General features: G+C 45.7%; 1 protein-coding gene across 9 annotated transcripts in view; it reads right to left on the bottom strand.

Annotated features, from left to right (window-relative positions):
* Positions 1-8,296, bottom strand: part of LOC745383 (Krueppel-like factor 5) — a 75,565-nt gene extending 67,269 nt beyond the window's left edge. For 6 of the 9 annotated variants that reach the window (XR_010158829.1, XR_010158827.1, XR_010158828.1 and 3 more), the window contains exons 1-5: positions 8,162-8,286; positions 7,621-7,739; positions 5,631-5,819; positions 4,626-4,859; positions 619-864 (exon numbers count right to left, since the gene is read on the bottom strand). The gene's annotated coding sequence lies outside the window, so the exon portion shown is untranslated. Of the gene's footprint in view, positions 1-618; positions 865-4,625; positions 4,860-5,630; positions 5,820-7,620; positions 7,740-8,161 lie in introns of all 9 variants that reach the window. The other 3 variants (XM_063815278.1, XM_063815280.1, XM_063815270.1) reach the window with 3 other exon arrangements.
* Positions 8,297-18,069: the final 9,773 nt, after the last annotated feature.

The following is an 18,069-nucleotide window of genomic DNA, read 5'->3' as shown; positions in this document are numbered from 1 at the left end:
GAGTTTGCTTGAGTTGTCCTTTCCAGCCTTCCCTTTCTACAATGGAGGTTTTCTGTCTTTACCCTCGGGTTAAGAGACTTGAGTTTCAGGGGGAAAAAACTGCCCTTTCCACCTCTGCCTCAGGACAGAAAGTTTGGGTCACAGTCAGGCAAAGGACTGTGTGGAAAGCTTCTGCCTTTTCTGCCTCTGTCCCTCATCAGGAAGGTCTGGGTCAAGATATTGGCAGGTAGGCACCGGTGGTTTTGTTTTCTGTAGCATGCTTTTATGAAAGTTTGAACTTAGGTTTTCACTTGTGACTAATTCTTTTTCTTTTTTTTTTCCTTGAGACGGAGTTTTGCTCTTGTTGCCCAGGGTGGAGTGCAATGGCGGGATCTTGGCTCACCGCAACCTCCGCCTCCTAGGTTCAAGTGATTCTCCTGCCTCAGCCTCCCAAGTAGCTGGTTTTACAAACCTGCCACCACGCCCAACTAATTTTGTGTTTTTAGTAGATACAGGGTTTCTCCATGTTGTTCAGGCTGGTCTCAAACTCCTGACCTCAGGTGATCTGCCCACCTCGGCCTCCCAAAGGGTTGAGATTACAGGCGTAAGCCAATGTGCCCGGCCCCTGTTAGTTCTTACCTGGAAAATGCACGGAGGTACTTTCTCCAGCCCTGAAGAAAAGAAGTGATCTGCTCCCGCTGACCCTTTCAGGGGCTACAAGTGACCAGGGACGCTGCAGAGGTGTCACGGTCACTACTCACCACGTGAAGGCGGCCTCATAGAGCATTCCCCATCAGAAGAACGTATTTACGAATCCCCTTTCCTGCTCTTCTGGGAGGGTATATGAGCGATGGGTCCCCCAGAGCAGATGCACTCTGTGGCCACCTGGTGGTTAGAAACAGTGGGAGCCACTGAGACAGTGATACACAACTCCGGTGATATCTGTAAGAGTGACTACATAAGCAGGACACTGTGACCCAAAACACATCCCAGATTTTGATCATCTTTGCAAAGCTCCTGAATTATGGGAAATCAAGCTTCAAAATCTGAGCATACTTTGAAGAAACAACCCCGTTTAGAACCACCAGCTGGGGTTTCTGTATAACAGTTATGAAGCATCCTCTTGTAAATATCCAAGAAACCTGACCCACCTAACCAGAAAAACTCCTAAGTAGAATGGAGAAAACGGGGATCTTTTGAAATGACTAAAATAATTTATTAGGGCACACAATTGGAAAAATTTGGTTTTAGAATCAGGCAAATTAAATGGGAGACTTACTTCCAATGATACCTAGAAATTTCTAAAAGAACTACTGAGAAAATTGCCTCCATTGAGGATTTAAACTGGGGATATCTGATGCTTTTTCTGAATTGAGAAATATTGAGGAGGCTTTGTCTCTTTTGCCTCCAACTGCTCCTTTTCCTCCTGCCCCTGCACCTGCATAGTCTCCCTTACCTGAGCCCTCCTGTCCTGCCTTGCCTCTTCTTCCATCACCATCACCTGAGGAAAGTCCCCAGGGCTCTGGCCCCTTCCCTGAAACTTCTGTTCTGGCAGCCCCTTTCAAGGTAAAACCCACAGGAAGAGGGGAGCCTACTATTGTGTATACTGCTTCACCATAATGTGAATTAAGAATATTGTAAAAGACTTCCCTTTTCTAAATTGAAATACATTTTCCTCTTCTCTTTCTAAAGCAGGCTCTGCTTTAGATTTAGAAGTAGATTGGAGGAGAATTTAGCAATGCACTTAAAAGGCCAAATAAATCTGTCATTGATATTTTAAATGGTTGAAAATAATTTATTTATTTATTTATTGAAACAGGTTCTCACTCTGTCACCCACGCTGGAGTGCAGTGGCTCCATCATGGCCCACCACAGCCTCAAACTTCTGGGCTCTAGCAATCCTCCCACCTCAGCCTCCGAGTAGATGAGGCCACAGGTGCATGCCACCACGCCTGGCTAATTCTTCAACTTTTTATAGAGAGGAGGTCTCACTGTGGTTTCCAGGCTGGTCTTGAACTCCTGGGCTCAGTCAATCCTCCCGCGTCAGCCTAATATTTACACTGACCACGGAGATGCATTTGGAGAAGGTGGTGATTTTGGAATGCTTTAGAAGCAACCTAGGTTTCTTATTTCACCAGGTCAACCCATCAAAAATGACCAATAAGTCTCTGAACTCTTAGGAGCAATTTGAAAACCCAAATCTTTGGCCATCATCAAAATTCCTTGTCATTCAAAATTAGGTACTCTGGAGAGCAAGGACAACCATTTTGCTGATGCTGCAGCTAAGAATGCAGCTCTGAAAGTAACAAGAGACACAGAACTTCTCTAAATGACCTTGCTGACTTATGACCCATTGAAAACGTTATTAGAAGAAGCACACGTGGGATCTCCCAAGCAGAAGATAGATCTCTGGCAAGATAAAGGGAACAAGTTTTTCTTCAGAAACAGGCGTATGGTATGGGCCCAATGATACACTGATCTACCCCTTAGGCTTCAATTACCCTTTTTAAAGTAGTTCATAAGCTGACTCATTGGAATTCAGACTAAATGATAGCATGGGGAAAGCAGTGCTATTGAAAACCATCACCTATGATTGCACAAGAGGTTTATTCTTGTAGTACTATCTGTTCTGTCCCAAACATAATCCTGGAAAACCCCTTCATGGGTCACAGGGACATTTTAACTTTAGGACCCTTTGAGACATGGCAGTTAGACTTTATCCAGCTGTCTCCATCTCAGGGTCACAGATACTTTCTGGTGCTAATTTATATGTGCTCTCACTGGGGCGAAGCATTTCCATACTCATGAGCCACAGCCCAAGTAGCAGGTAGATTGTGATTAGAAAAAAATCATTCCTCATGGGGAATGCCATCTGATCTACATAGCAACCGAGGAACACACTTTATCAGGCAGGTAGCTGGATCCATTTGTAATGTTTAGCCTATGTCCCAACATTTCCATTGTGCCTGTCACCCCTAATCCTCTGGACTAGTGCAACTCAATAATGATACAATAAAAACTCAATTGACAAAGATAACAGAAGTTTTTAACCTTCCCTGGCCAAAGATCCCCCAGTGTTTCTGGAAAACTTCCACTCCCTCCCTTTGAAATAATAACAGGAAGACCCATGCAGTGGTTAGATGAAGGGTCTTATGAACCTGCACTTCTTAAAGGTAACATTCTCCATTATTGCTAAGTTCTCACAAAACTTCTTACCAAGAGCTCCAAAATTAATAAAATATTCCTTTCATAATGAGCTGCTGAGGGATGAAAATATAAAAAATTATGCCTATAAACTGGAGACAACATCAAATACTGGAAACAACATCAAATAAAATATTCCCTCCAAGTCCACTGGAGAGCACCACATAGGTATTATTAATATTATTATTATTATTATTATTTGAGATGGGGTCTCACTCTGTTGCCCAGGCCAGAATGCAGTGGTGTGATTATAACTCACTGTAGCCTTCACCTCCTGGGATCAAGCCATCTTCCTCCCTCAGTCTCCCAACTAGCTGGGACCAGAGGTGTGGGCCACTGCACCTGGCTCACATCAGGTATTATTTCCCAATCTCTGTGGCAGTAAACATAAGGGCATTGACACACAGATTCATGTTTCTCATATCTAAAAGGCAACCCTACCACAGTGGACATCTGTCAGTGGAGGTTTTCACTTAAAGGTGACCTGCAATCTTCCTAACCAAGATGGCGAGTAGCTGACATCTGTTATGGTACAATTTCGCCCAACATACCGGCCTGTATAAGCAGTTATTCACAATTCCAGTGCTTACTGCAACTGAAAGAGTTGGTCTCTTTTTCTATTGACTGGAATACGTACACTGTTAGGGCTCCTTTAAGTTGTAAATTCCTCCTGATTGCACTGACAATGCAAACCAGGGGCACATCAAGCAAAACCTGTTTATCGAATCTGTCTGACTCATCCTTACCTTCCTGCCCCATGTTTCAGTTTAACCCATCATAATTGTACGTCAAAATAACTGCCTGTAATCCCAGCACTTTAGGAGGCCAAGGCAGGAGGATCACTTGAGCCCAGGAGTTTGAGACTAGCCTGGGCAAAGTGGTGAAACCCTGTCTCTACAAAATATACAAAAATTAGCTGGGCATGGTGGTGCCCACTTTTAGTCCCAGCTACTCAGGAGTATGAGGTGAGAGGATGACTGGAGCCCAGGAGTTCGAGCCTGCAGTGAATTCTGATGACACCACTGCACTCCGGACTGGGCAAAAGAGTGAGACCCTGTCTCAGAAAGTAAATAAATAAGCTGGGCATGGTGGTGGTGTGTCCCTGTAACTCCAGCACTTGGGAAGCTGAGGTAGGATGATTCATTGAGCCCTGAAGGTCAAGAGGTCAAGACTGTACTGGCCTGTGATCTTGCCACAGCACTCCAGCGTGGGCAACAGTGAGACCCTGGCTGAAAAGGAACAAAAATCCGAAACAAAACCAACCAAACAAAAAATGTTGCCTCACTCTGAAATAGCAGTGGTAAACACCATGATGCTATTGGAAAGTTAAGAGAAAAACACTCCCTCCTGCAATCAGGATCCAACCTGCCCTCTTGCTCTAACATGTGTGACCCATAGTTTAAATGCCGAAAGCTGATGTACCCAAATTATACTACACTTACCTGTTGTGCACCAGCATTTATTTTGTCTCTGGAGGAGATCACCATCCATGGCCCTTAAATGTCTGAAGGCATGGAATGATGAAGTGCAATGTCTTTTAGGATATTTGGTCACCGCTATATATATATAGCTACTAAGGAAGCTGAGGTGGGCAGACTGCTTGAGCCTGAGAGGTCAAGGCTGCAGAGACCCATGATCATACCACTCCACTCCAGACTGGGCAACAGAGCGAGACACTGTCCCAAGGAAAAAAAAAAAATTATTCGATGTAGTCCTAAAACTATTATGTAGAATACTATTGTTTACATCACATCACGTCAGCCCTTTAAATGGCTTAACGCTTATTTAGGTACAATCCATAAAGTTTTCCTGGTAATTAAGTATACCGAAGAACAATTAAGTATAAAAGAGTTACTGCCTTGACAGGAAGATTGTAAAAATTGTAAAAAGACAAATAAATAAATAAATAAGAGTCAAAACTGTAGCTCTGTGAGGCTCAAATAACATCTAATTCAAGTCACAATGAACATCTAGCAATCACTGTGAACACCACATAATTCACTTAATACATTTTGCCTGAACGCCCAACACATCTGAATTACCAACACCGTATGTAGCCAAGAAACTGACAATCATTTATAAATTATCACCTATGACTCCATCTGCTCTATGCACTTATTTTTTAAATTTTACTCATTTATTTATTATTTTTATTTTTTGTAGAGAAGGGATCTCACTATGTTGCCCAGGTTGGTCCAGAAACAGAAACAGATCCACACTAATTTCATAAATCGGATGACCATACAGTCATCCAATTTATGAAAAAAAGTGCCAAATGGTGCAGAAGGAAAAGGATAGTCTTTTCAACAAATGGTGCTGGATCAAGCAGACACATCCATGTAGTAAAAAGTGAATCATAGCCGGGTGGGGTGGCTCACGCCTGTAATCCCAGCACTCTGGGAGGCTTAAGTGGGAAGATTACTTGAGCCCAAGAGTTTGAGACAAACCTGAGAAACATGTTGAATCCCCATCTCTACAAAAAATATGAAAATTAGCCAGGCATGGTGGCACACTCCTATAGTCACAGCTACTCAGGAGGCTGAGGTGGGAGGATCGCTTGAGCCAGGAGGTGGAGGTTGCAGTGAGCTGAGATCCTGCCACAGCACTCTAGCCTGGGCAACAGAGTGAGGCCCTGTCTGAAAAAAAAAAAAAAAGAAATGCAAAAACTAAAATAAAATTGCTATAAGGTTAACACAGAAAAATGTGTTCATACTCCTAGGTTAGGCATTGATTTTTAAACAGGACACAAAAAGCAGTAACCATAAAGGAAAAGATTGATAAAGTATAATTTCATTAAAATTAAGAATCTCAGGCTGGGTGCAGTGGCTCATGCCTGTAATCCCAACACTTTGGGAGGCCGAGGCAGGTGTATCACCTGAGCCTAGGAATTCCAGACCAGCCTATGCAATGTGGCAAAACCCTATCTCTACTAAAAATACAGAAAAGAGCTGAGTGTGGTGGTGCTCCCCTGTAGGTCCCAGCTACTTGGGGGCTGAGGCAGGAGCAACACCTGAGCCTTGGGAGGTCAAGGTTGTGGTCAGCTGTGATTGTGCCACTGCACTCCAGCCTGGGCAACAGAGTGAGATCTTGTCTCAAAAAGAAAAAAAAAGTTAGAGAATCTCCACTCATGAATAAGCACCATTAAAAGAGTGAAAAGGCAAGCTACAGATTGAAAACAGGGAAATGCAATACACATATATCTTAGAAAGGACGCATATCCAGAATAAAGTATTACAAATCAACAGAAAAGCATATCAATGAAAACTGGATAAAAAGATTTAACAGGCACTTCACAAAAGAGGACATAAAAATGCCAATAAAAGATACTCAATCTCAATACCAGGAAAATGCAAAATGAAACCACACTGATACATTACTGCACCCCTACTAGAATGGCAAAATAATTTTTAACTGACAGGCATCAGCAAGGATGTGGGGTAACCAGAATATCCCTGCTAAATGGTACAACCACTTTGGGAAAACGTTCAACAATACGTAATACTAAAATTTTATCATTCATATACCTCTAAAACCAACAATGCCACTCCTACAAATATACCCCAGTCTAGTAATGTTCTATTTCTTGATCTGTGGTGGTTCACTTGGTAAAAATTCATTACCTGTACTTTTTTTTTTTTTTTTTTTTTTTTTGAGACAGGGTCTCACTCTGCCACCCAGGCGGGAGTGCACTGCCATGATCACGGCTCACTGCAATCTCAACCTCCTGGGCTCTGGTGATCCTCCCACCTCAGCCTACCGGGTAGCTGGGACTACAGGCACACACCACCACACACAGCTAACTTTTCTATTTTTAGTAGAGATAGGGTTTTGGCACGTTGCCGAGGCTGGTCTGGAAATCCTGGGCTCAAGTGATCCGCCCACCTTGGCGTCCCAAAGTGCTGGGATTACAGGTGTGATCTACCGCGCCCGGACCACCTGCACATTTAAAATTGTGAACCTCTCTGTATACTTCAGTAACTTTTCAAAGATTTCTTTGACACAAAGTTCTCAGAAATCTTAAAGCTAGCATTTCACAATAGAAAAAAAGAGCTTCTGGTTCACTGGTGAAATTTTACTAATAAAATTTAAAAACAAAAAGCTACTAACACATATCAGCTCAGAACAAAAACTAAACACTACCAGCAGATCTTTTCTTTAACTTCGTGAAGCACTGGGATTCATTCTTTCGGCAAAGAAAGGATGAACAACACTGTAACCCAAAGAAAAGGTATCACTGCAAGAAAAGACTTCTTTTCGAAAGCAGCTCTAGCAGCAAAAGAGAGGAGGAAAGCAAGGAAACCACGCCAAACGTCTTGGTTAACTCTTCGGAGAAAGGACGCCAAATGAGATGATCTAACAAGCCAGAAAGACAGACAGACACAGGGAAATCACAGCAACTCTCTGGAGTGCAAACACCAACCCCACAATCCAACCTACCGGAAATCCTGCGGTGAATTAGAGGCCTGCCCCGCTAGTCATGAGGTGATTCAGTGATGGCTACAAACGCTCCTCATGTGCATCATGGACTTGGTACACCCGGCTTGCCCATCACCAGCCTGGAGAAACCGCCAGGAGCAGAATCCCGGAGGCCAATAAAGACCCCAACTTTGCAACCAGGGGCGCGAGTGGTCTCGCCTCTCAGGTCCCCAGAGGCAACCGATTTCTGGCCTCGAGGGTGGGGTGCGGGGTCAGGGTCCTCCACAGGATACACGAGGACGTGCCCCCGAAGCTGCTCGTCCCTCCACCCCCTGGGATGCCACACAACACCCGCCAGCGAGTTTCTTCCCCAGCGCCCAAGAGATGAGGGCTGCGGGCGGCAGCGGCAAGCGAGGAATCCAACGCAGGCAACTTAAGCCCCGGCGGGGCCGGAACACACGCCCTCCCAACCCCCCACCCCGCCTCGCCCTCCGTCGCTCGCAACAAAGCTTGCAACAGCCGCAGCTCGACCCAGCTGTGTACCCGCGGGTCCCGGACTCACCGCCCGCCCGGCCTGGCGCGGCGCCTTCACCTCGGAAACGCTGGGTGGACTTCGCTGTAAACCGTAACTTCCCATCCAGACGGCAGCCGCGCCGCCGCGCCTCGGCCCGCTCCTGGCGCCACAGGTCGCCCGTCCCGCGTTCCCAAAAGCACCGCGTTCACTCAGAAGCTCACGCAGCCTCGCGACCCTCACCTACCCCTCCCAATATCGTCGCTGTCTCAACCGCCGCCCAGCCCATAGCCTGCGGCCAGCCGGATCCTCAGGGTCTCGCTAGGCGCGTCAAGAGAGCCCAAGGCGCAGGCGCAGGCGCAGCGGGGCCTTAAAGGTACCTGGCCGCCTCTGCCGCACAGCGGGTTCGCGCGGGCCAAGAAAAGGATTAAGCGAGCGGATGGACCGAGTGCAGCAGAGACCGGGAAATCCCTCTCTCCGCTCCGCCTCTCTTTCAAGGCACCAGCACTTGACCCTGCAAATCGCTGATTTCCCGGGCCACTTGAACCGCCCCTGCCAGGTTAAAGGGGCAGAAGACACACCCCCTCGGGAGCCCGGAGCGACCCCGGGCTTAGGAGTGCAGGCTGGCGCTGCAGCACCGCCCCCGAGTCTGACTTCCAGGCCCCGGCATGCGGTGCAGACGCGCAGACATCGGAAGGCAACCCCCAGCTCCCCTGAGAGGTGACCTTAGGTCACTCGAAAAAACAATAACCAGCATGTCAATGGCACTTGTAGTTATTTTCTAATTTAAATTAATAACAGATTTTGCAGATGGGCTTCCACTGAAGCCTTTGAGAAAAAGAAAAACTTCTTTTTCAACAAGATTAGGAAATACCAAGAAATAGGCAACTAAGGTGGGGGAGTGGGGGTGGGCGACAAGCAGGCACCAGCTATTAAAGCAGCGGCCTAGTATATTCTGTCCTTCCATAGTTTGCGGGCCCAAGCCTAACTTCCTACAATAATAATTGTATAGAAAAGTTTTAAAAAGGGATAAAAAAAAAAAAAAGAGGGGACGTCTCAAATGAATACACTTAAGCTCCCCCCTCAAGAAACAAGAAATAGGCAAGTAAAAGAAACCTAAAGCAGGCCAGGCACGGTGGCTCACGCCGGTAATACAAGCACTTTGGGAGGCCAAGGTGGGTGGATCACCTGAGGTGAGGAGTTCGAAACGAGCCTGGCCAACAAGGCAAAACCCCGTCTCTACTAAAAATACAAAAAAATTAGCTGGGCGTGGTAGCACCCGCCTGTAATCCCAGCTATTCTGGAGGCTGAGGAAGGAGAATCGCTTGAACCCGGGAGGTGGAGGTTGCAGTGAGCTGAGATCGCACCACTGCACTCCGGCCTGCGCCATGGGAATGAGACTGAATCTACAAAAAAAAAAAAACAAAAAAAAAAACACCTAAAGCAAATGGAAGGAAATAATAAAGATAACAGCAGAAATCAATGGCATTGAAAACAAAAAACAACAAAAGGGGAAACTAGTGAAAATAAAGCTGTATCTTTGAAAAGATCAATAATATTTGACATATATTTGACAACCCAGATGAATTGGACAAATTCATCTTAAGTATCAACTACCACAACTTACCTAAAGCAAAATAGGTCATCTGAGTAGCTCTGTAACTATGAAAATAATTGGATTCCTAATTTTAAAATTTCCAGGAAGGAAAGCTCCAGGTCCAGATGGTTTCACTGGAGAATTCTACCAAACGGTTGAAGAAAAATTAACATCAATTCCTTTTTTTTTTTTTTTTTTTTTTTTTGAGGCAGAGTCTTGCTCTGTCTCCCAGGCTGGAGTGCAGTGGTGCAACCTTGGCTCACTGCAAGCTCCGCCCTCTGGGTTCATGCCATTCCCCTGCCTCAGCCTCCGGAGTAGCTGGGACTACAGGTGCCCGCCACCACGCCCGGCTGATTTTTTGTATTTTTAGTAGAGACGGGTTTTCACCGTGTTAGCCAGGATGGTCTCGATCCCCTGACTTTGTGATCCGCCTGCCTCGGCCTCCCAAAGTGCTGGGATTACAGGCGTGAGCCACTGCGCCCAGCCGAATTAACGTCAATTCTATACAATCTCTTCCAGAAAATAGAAGATGAAGGAACACCTCTCAACTATTTCTGTAAATCTGTGATTACCCCAACTCCAAAACCAGACCACAAAAACGTTTATCAGTCAATGAAGAAAAATCATTTGACAAATTCAACATCTATTCGTGATAGAAATAAAGAAGGGAGGCCAGGCTCTTTGGCTCATGCCTGTAATCCCAGAACTTTGGGAGGCCGAGGTGGGCAGATCACCTGAGGTCAACAGTTCGAGACCAGCCTAGCCAACATGGCGAAACCCCGTCTCTACTAAAAATACAAAAATTAGCTGGGCGTGGTGGCAGGCGCCTGTTATCCCAGCTACTAGGAGGCTGAAGCAGAGAATTGCTTGGACCCGGGAGGCGGAATTTGCAGTGAACCGAAATCACGCCACTGCACTCCAACCTGGGTGACAGAGCGAGGCTCCGTCTCAAAAAAACAAAACAAACAAAAAAAGAAATAAGACAAAATAGAAAGAAGGGAAGAAACGGAATGTTTTGCAAGTATCAGAAACATAGGAATACAGGACTTTGTCAGCTTGATAAAGACCACTTACAAAAAAATTCACAGTTAACATCCTACCTCACGGTGAAAGACTACATGCTTTCCCTCTAGGACTGGGAACTAAGCAGGGAAGACCACGCTCACCACTGATATTTCACATGACTATCCTACCCAAATCAATAAGGCAAGACAAGGAAATCAAAGGCATACACTGGGAAGGTGGAATAGATGAACTTTGCCCTATTCTTCCTGCTCATTACATCTAAAAACCTTGGGCATTGTATATAAAACAAACATAGGAAGACTGAAGGGCAAAGAGAAGATAGGAGGCCATCTGGCTTCCTCAAGACCCACAGAAAGCCAGGAGATGGGTTCCCAGGATTCCTCCATGCCCCCCCTAGATCCTAGATGTAGAGCCAAAGGAGATGGCAACCCAGAAATACCAACGGCTACAGATCCAACAAACCCCAATACAATCCTGCTCTCTCTAGGCAAAGGATCAGCAAAGAGGCAGTCTAGCAAGACAAGACACTTATATACGATCATCAGTTTCCTCAGGTCAAGCACCGTGGAAGAAAAGCTGTGGCTGCATCAACATAAAAGCTAGCAAAATCCCAGTGAGGGGCTTCAGGTTTCACACTTGCACAGGTATAATGACATATGCTAAACCCCCACCTTGCCCGGGGGTTCTTTAGGTTCCAGCATTTTATTTATCATGAGACACACAGTGACTAAAATGCTGGAAACTAAAGACAGAGAAAATACCTCAAAAGCGACAGAGAAAGATGACATCTTACCTAGAGGGGAAAAACAATTTCAATGACAGATGTTAGAGGAGGAAGCTGGGGCTGTCATCATCATCCCTGCCAGGTGATAATATGTTTACCTCCCTGTCAATAGAAACTACATTTGGAGCCTAGACTTCATTAGATGGTCATGAGGCACCTCTCCCTCTGTCTGCTAGGCTGGTATCAGAGAAGTCCTAGTGCAGAGTCAGGACTTTCATCAACACCCAGCAGTAACAAGGCTGCTCTTGTCCTGTGGTGTCACTGGAGGCCACGTGGAAAGCAGTGGAGTTAGCTTTCCTACCCACCCAGCCAGGGAGGTAGCAGTGGAGGAGCAGTGGGCTGCTGGAACTCCCTCTCCTACCTTAGCAGCTCCTCCACTCAGGGTGTCAACAGAGGTCGGTCAGATGAGAAACCTGGATTTCTACACACACCTGGCTACAATGAGATGGCACCACTCCTCTTCCCCTGCAGAAACAGACTCAAAAAAAAGGTAGTCAAAACAGAAGGTTTCAATAAAATTGAAACTCTGATAGCATAATACCCAAAAGTCCAAGTTTCAATTGAAAATCCTTCATCATACCAAGAACTAGGAAAATCTCATACTGAATGAAAATAGACAGCAAATACACACTGGCAATGAGATGAGAGAGGTGTTGGGATTGTCTGACAAAGAGTTTAAAGCAGGCAAGCCTGATGAAAATGATTTAATGGTACTTATAAGCACACTTGAAACAAATGGACAAGTAGAAAGACTGAGCAAATAAATACAAGACATAAATGAGAACCAAATGGAAGTATTAGAAGTGAAAAATACAACAACTAAAATGAAAAGTCCAGCAGATAGGCTCAGCAGCAGAATGGATGGTGCAAAGCAAACAAATCCATATACTGCAGATGGAAAAAACAGAAATTACAGAATCCTAACAGGGAAAAAATAGACTGGGGGGGGGAAGTGAACAGAACCTCAGGGACCTGTGAAACTACCTCAAAAGTTCTCACTTTCATGTTGTTATCAGTGTCTGGAAGGGGAAGAGGAAGAAGACAAGGCTGAAAACATACTCAAAGAAGTAAATGGCTGAAAGCTTCCCAGATTTGGCAAAAGACATAAACCTACAGGCTCAATAAGCTGTTAGAACCCCAAATAGGAAAAAACCCAAAGAGGTCTATGGCAAGACATGAAAAAATAAAATGTTGGAAAAGAAAGACAAGGAAAATATCTGGAAAACAACACAGAAAGGTGACACCTTACCTAGAAAGGAAAAACAATTCTGGTGATGATGGATTTCTCATCAGAAACCATGGAGGCAGAAAGAAGTTGTGCAGTGCTTTTCAAGCCGTGAAAGAAAATAATTGTCAGCCCAGACTCCTCTGTCCAACAGAAACATCTTTCAGGAATTAAGGGGAAGATCAAAACAGTTTCAGATTAAGAAAAGCTAAGGGAATCTCTGACCAGCAGTTCTGCCTTAAAAGAAAGGCAAAAGGGAGTTCTCCAGACAGAAAGGAAATGATTAAAGAAGGAAACTTGGGACGTCAGAAAGAAAATTTTTAAAAAACAGTGAGCAAAATAGGCCTTCTTTCTCCTCTTGTGTTTTCTAAACTATGCCTGATGGTTTCAGAAAAAAATCATAGCACCATCCGATGTGGTTCTAACTCTACATACAGAAAATGTTGGAAACAATTATAAACTGGAAGGGTAAAGAGACCTACATAGGAGGTTGCTTGTCTATTGTTCACTCAACTGGTGAAACAATGACACCAGTATACTGTGTGGTCAGATATAGATGCACAGACATATGAATATATATATATACCTGGAAAAACCAAGAGGGCTATACAAACACATATACTAAAAAATACTATGGATAAGGCAAAACACCATTCTCAAAGATGCTTAAGTCACCACAGCAGGTAAGAAAAATAAAGCATATCCAGAAAATGAAATCAGAGAGAACAAACAGAAAAGGAAAAATAAAATGGCAGACTTAAGCCCTGCCATATCAATCATCACATTAAATATCAATGGGCTAAGTACACCAATTACAAGACAGAGATTGGCAGAGTAGGTTAATGGACATGACCCAACTACATCCTGGCTACAAAGAGACTACCTTCAAATATGATGATACAGGCAAGTTGAAATCAAAAGGATGGAAAAAGATATATCATGCAAACATTAGCTAAAGGAAAGTAAGACTGGCTATATTAATGCCAGATATAGTATATTTCAGAACAAAGAAACTAATCAGAGAGAGAGAGGGATGTTATAAAATGATGAAAGGAACAATCCACCAACCCCTCCCCTGACGAGGCCGGTTGAGATGTGTGAAGCAGCTCTGGCTACAGCGGGTAGGGAGAGGGCGCGCGGGACCCAAGAGCCTCCGTGCGGAGCCAGGCCTCAGGAGCAGCCGCCTTGTTCCTGGAAGGGGTGCCTCCCTCCATCTTGTCTCCAAAGACTGTAGGGAGACCTTCTCGCCCAGTAGGAAAGCGACGTCTCCCATGCTTTCCCACCACGCAGGCCTTGTGGCCTTTCTCCTACTAGTGTCTGCCCTCCAACCTGCGGGGGCTGCGGCTGCCACGGTTCCACGCTGGGTGGACGCTGCCTGCCCGGGATCCAAGAGCCGACGTTGCAGGCGGGAGTTGGTGAGTCGTGTGCAGGTCCGAAGGAGACCCAAGCTCTTGGTCAAGGCTTTTTTGCTATAGCCAAAGTCAGCGTGTAAAAGACAGAGAGCTCACATCTGTCTGTTCGTAAGCTTCGGTGAGAACACCAAGGAAGCGCACTCAAGATTCGTAGGAGGGCGGGAAGGGTCCCTGGCGGCGATATCCGCGTCGGCGGTGAGCCAAGGCATGTCAGGAGAGTGAGTGCGCGAATCCAGCCGCCGGATAGCGCAAACACCACCGCAGACGAGGGCCCCGCATGTGGAGAAATCGCAGGGGTCAGCGGAGCCGAAGTGTGGTGGACTAGCCTCCTCCAGGGAGAACCCCCTTCCTGACCACTGTATGTCCCCCGCCACATAAGGGGAGAGGAGGGACAGCACAGCCTACTCTCCCCTGGCCGACGCTCAGGGTCACCACCTTCTCCTCTGCTCTCCCCTCGCCATTCTTCCAAACCACCCTCCGCCAAAGATTCCACGGACAGTCACCCTCCCAACAACCCAGGCCTCCTTTCAGCAGCGGTTCCCGCCCCACAGCCACCGCGCCCTCTCACCCCCGCGGTTCTGCCCGCCGCCTCTGCCGAGTCTGTGCACTTCACCTCCCTGGGTCCCGCTCCCCGCTGAGCTTACAGTGGACGAGGGGCAGGACGGGGGAAAGGCCATTCGGCTGCCCTTCTAGCTTCAGAATCACCCAGTGAACGGGTTTCAACCGTAGCTGGCAAGATGCGCCTCTCCGGTTTTCCGAGGCTTTGGAACCTGCACAATTGTTCTGCAAAAGACGGTGGCTCCGCCTAGCATTGGATGGGCGCTTGCTCTGCATGGTGATGCCGGAGCGAGGGTCGACTGTCCGTATGTCGCAGTCGGGTGGTGTGCTTGCTTCCAAGTCTGGAGTTGGCTGGTTCAAGCTCGTTCTACTGAGCGTTTCTTGCATTTTAAAAATGCTTAAACCGCTGGCAACTTTCTTCTACCCGGCACATTCTCTCATGGAATGGCAGAGCAAGACCAACTTTACCCGCCTCTCCTCCGTGTCTCCCATACGACATGAGGACGTAAATCAAGGTCCGCTAGGATTCTAGGATCTCTCTCTCTCTCTCTCTCTCTCTCGACGGAGTCTCTCTCTGTCACCAGGCTGGAGTGCAGTGGTGCGATCTCGGCTCATTGCAACCTCCGACTCCCTGGTTCAAGCGATTCTCCTGCCTCAGCCTCCCGAGTAGCTGGGATTATAGGCACGCGCCACCACGCCCAGCTAATTTTTGTATTTATAGTAGAGACGGGGGTTTCATCATGTTGGCCAGGATGGTATCAATCTCCTGACCTCGTGATGCGCCCGCCTTTGCCTCCTAAAGTGTTGGGATTACAGGCTTGAGCCACCGCGCCCAGCCTTCTCTCTATTTTGTTTGTTTGTTTGTTTGTTTGTTTTACTGTCATTCATTTAGCCCTTTCCATACGCTTTTGAAGTTAAATTGGTTCTGTGATTTTATGATTACATATAATGTTCTAGTCATTCTTGTACGGGCATTTTCGGCGTTTTCAGCCACTGGTGTATTTCTATAGGATAGAGGTGCAATTACTATAGGAAGAGCAATTACTCCATCATAGTGTCCACGCGGTTTTTATATCATTCCATTCTCTCTCCTCTGTTGGCTTATTAGCTATAACTCTTTCTTTTGTTATTTTAGTAATTCCCTTAGGGCTTATAGCAAACCTTTTTAACTGATCACAGTCAACCTTCAAGTGATATTAAACCTCGCCTTCTGGCCTTGAAGTTATTGCTGACATGTACTTTGCTTTTACGGATGTTATAAACCCACAACCCATTGTTATTGCTTTTGTTTAAATGGTCAAACTTTTACAAAAGAAATTTACAAAATAAGAAAATACCTAGTATAGTTACCTATTTCTGGTGTTCTTCATTTCCTCATGTAGATCTGGATTTTCATCTGGTATTGGGTTCCTTCTACCCGGAAGACTCCTTTGACGTTTCTGTAGTGTGGGTCAGCTGGTAGTGAATTCGGTCAGCTTATGTAAGTCTCTAAATGTCCTTACTTCACTTCCAGTTTTGGGAATTTATTTTTTCTGGCAGAGTATTCTAGGTTAACTTCCTCTGCCCTCAGTACCTTAAAGATGTTGCTTCTCTGTCTGCTCCTATTGCATTGCTGCTCCCAGTGGGGGCCGGCGAGAGCAGAAAGAAAGTTGATGGCAATTCTCATCTTTGTTCCTGTGTATGTACAATGTCTTTTTCTTCTGGCTGGATTTCAGCAATGTTATTATGAGGTATCTAGCAGTGGTTTTCTTCATGTTTCTTGTGCTTTGGTTTCCTCAGCTCCTTGGGTCACTGGATTTATAATTTTCATTATGGTTGGGAACTTTTCAGCTATTGTTTCTTCAAAAATTGGCTGGGAACAGTGGCTCACACCTTCAGGAGTCAGGAGGTGTTGAGTGAGGCCGGGAATTGGAGACCAGCCTGAGCAACATACTGAAACCCCACTCGTAATAAAAATAACAAAGAAAGAAAATAAATGCTTCCTTTCCTCCCCGCTCCTTTTCAGGGACTCACATTACTCATAAATTAGGCCTCTTAAATCTGCCCTACAGTTCACTGATAATCTTTTCATTTAAAAAAAATCTTTTGTCTGTGAGTTTCATTTTGCATATTTTCTATTATTCATGGTTCCATATTCCCTGATCATTTCTTCTGCAACGTCTAATCTGCTGTTAATCCCATCCAGCGAATTTATCATCTCTGATATTTTGATTTTGTCTTGCTTGCTTGCTTGCTTGCTTTCTATCTTTCTTTTTCTTTTTCTTTTTTTAGATGGAGTCTCACTCTGTCACCCAGGCTGGAGTGCAGTGGCACGATATTGGCTCACTGCACCCTCCGCCTCCTGGGTTCAAGCGATTCTCCTGCTTCAGCCTCCAGAGTAGCTGGGACTACAGGTGTGTGCCAGGACACCCAGCTAATTTTTTGTATTTTTAGTAGAGACAGGGGTTTCACCGTATTAGCCAGGATGGTCTCAATCTCCTGACCTCGTGATCTGCCCTCCTCAGCCTCCCGAAGTGCTGGGATTACAGGCGTGAGCCATCGCACCCGGCCTATACACAAACTTTTGTATTAGAATAGAAAAGTTGAGAAGATAGTTCACAGAATGGAGTAAAGAGGATGAAATGGGTTTTTGGAAACCATTCACATTTTAAAGTTGTTTTAGGCCAGGCGCGGTGGTTCATGCCTGTAATCCCAGCACTTTGGGAGGCCGAGGTGGGTGGATCACGAGGTCAGGAGATCGAGACCATCCTGGCTAACATGGTGAAACCCCGTCTCTACTAAAAATACAAACAAAAAATTAGCCAGGCGTGGTGGCGGGCACCTGTAGTCCCAGCTACTCAGGAGGCTGAGGCAGGAGAATGGCGTGAACCTGGGAAGTGGAGCTGGCAGTGAGCCAAGATCGGGCCACTGCACTCTAGCCTGGGTGACAGAGCGAAACTCCGTCTCAAAATAAATAAATAAATAAAATAAAATAAAATAAAGTTAACACCCCTCACCCCCAAAGAACAATGTGTGTTCTCCCCAGACATCCCTTTATTAAAATATGCAGAGAAAGTGTAGGATAAAAGAGCATATGCTAAACTCCTCAGAATGTGTGTCTGGAAGTGGACAGGGGAATGGGAGTGGGATGAACAGAGAAAAGAAGGAAAGACAGTAAGGGCCTTGCTGAGAGCAGCCACCATAATGTGCCCTGAGCTAAGGTACATGATTACCTTCTCCCTGTGCACCTCAGATCTAAGAGAATATATTAACAAATCAGGGATATGGAATTTCAAAAACACTAAGGGAAAACAACAAATTTACCCAAACAGAACAGTCTAGTTAAGAAAGGCAGGAAGAGGCCGGGCGCGGTGGGTC

Source organism: Pan troglodytes, chromosome 1, assembly GCF_028858775.2.
Source record: "Pan troglodytes isolate AG18354 chromosome 1, NHGRI_mPanTro3-v2.0_pri, whole genome shotgun sequence".
Taxonomy (NCBI): Eukaryota; Metazoa; Chordata; class Mammalia; order Primates; family Hominidae; genus Pan; species Pan troglodytes.
Note: the sequence above shows the minus strand (reverse complement) of the source record. Positions and strands in the feature narration are given on the sequence as shown.